Below are 1,281 nucleotides of genomic sequence, written 5' to 3'. Positions count from 1 at the left end.
GCAGTCAGCCGCCCAGGAGCCTCCCTCTGGCCCATTCAGCCCCGAGCACGTGGTGCATGGAAAGCAGGCCCGGGAGGTTCTCCTGTGCCACACACACTGAAGGACAGGCACAACGCTCCCAGAAGTCAGAGGTTCTGAAAAGAGGATGAAGGGGTGGAGCAGGAGAGGGTGGGACATGGGGCTGAGGTAGGCAGGAGGGACTTGAACACTTGAATGTGCAAGAGGGGAGGCTCTGCCTTCAGGAATGCTGATCACATGGGCCTGCATGTGTCCAAGGAGGCCAACCTCCGCTTGGGAGCAGCACATGGAAGGAAGAGCGCCTCCCAAGGATCTGAAGAGGTCACCTTCGACCTTGCAGGAATTCCTTGTGCAGCCAGGGCGAGTCCTGGTAGAGGCGCGGATACCCCAGGCGCACCGCCGTCCGCTTGTAGAAGTAACAGTACAGGACGGCCGCTAGTCTCTGAAACACAGTGTTTGCAGTCCATCGGTCCAGACGAAGCGGTTCGAGTTTTTCCAGTTTAAGTTCATGACCCAGATGTGAAGGGAGATGCTGACGGCGAAGTACACCACTGTCAAGAGGAGGGTGCCTTTGAACTTGTGTAATAGGAGGTTGACCAGCCCCACCTGGAAGACGAAGGTTTTGAAGAACATGAGGCAGATGATGATGATGTTGAAGAGAATTGCAAGGTCCTGGAATTTGAAGAGGACGAGCTGGATGACGGGAGCTATTGGGAGGAGCTCCGAGAAGGAATTGACAAGGAGGTCAGAGGTCAGCAGCAGGCACTGCAGCGAGCACCCGGCTGTAGTTACTGGTCTGGAGCCTCTTCCTTCTGCTCTCTAGGGCTGCAGGGGCACATTCCAGAGTTTTCCAAAAAGCAGCTCCTGGCTCTAGCACCCACACAGAAGAAGAGGACTGTAGTCTCTATCAGGGCTGCTTCTCTTTCTCTAAGGCAAGGATCTCAAAGAGCCATCCTCGGTTGTCATGGGAACGCCTTCCTGGACTCTGGAAACCAGATTTCAATGCCAGAAGTGCCTGGAGGGCGGCCATTCTACCTATAGCCCTTGGCGTTAGCTCCCAGCTTTATGCTTGGAAAGTCGCTGTCCCGGGCCACCTTGCTCCAGGACTCCCGATCGTTGTTGCCCACTGACCTCCTGTGAGGGCAGCCGGGTAGGAACCTTTCCATTCGCAGGGGCTGGGAGTTTCAGGATCTGACAGGCCCAGGCGCCTCTGGTCCCTGGAACCTGGGCCTGGGGTTAGACATGCCATCAGAGGGAAAGAGC

The 1,281-nt window shown here is 56.4% G+C and overlaps 1 pseudogene; it reads right to left on the bottom strand.

The window, feature by feature from the left end:
* Nucleotides 1-340: 340 nt before the first annotated feature.
* On the bottom strand, nt 341-651 carry LOC142452818 (transmembrane protein 138-like; annotated as a pseudogene).
* Nucleotides 652-1,281: the final 630 nt, after the last annotated feature.

Source organism: Tenrec ecaudatus, chromosome 7 (genome assembly GCF_050624435.1).
Source record: "Tenrec ecaudatus isolate mTenEca1 chromosome 7, mTenEca1.hap1, whole genome shotgun sequence".
NCBI lineage: Eukaryota > Metazoa > Chordata > Mammalia > Afrosoricida > Tenrecidae > Tenrec > Tenrec ecaudatus.
The sequence above is the reverse complement of the archived record's forward strand: the minus strand, read 5'-3'. Positions and strand labels throughout refer to the sequence as shown.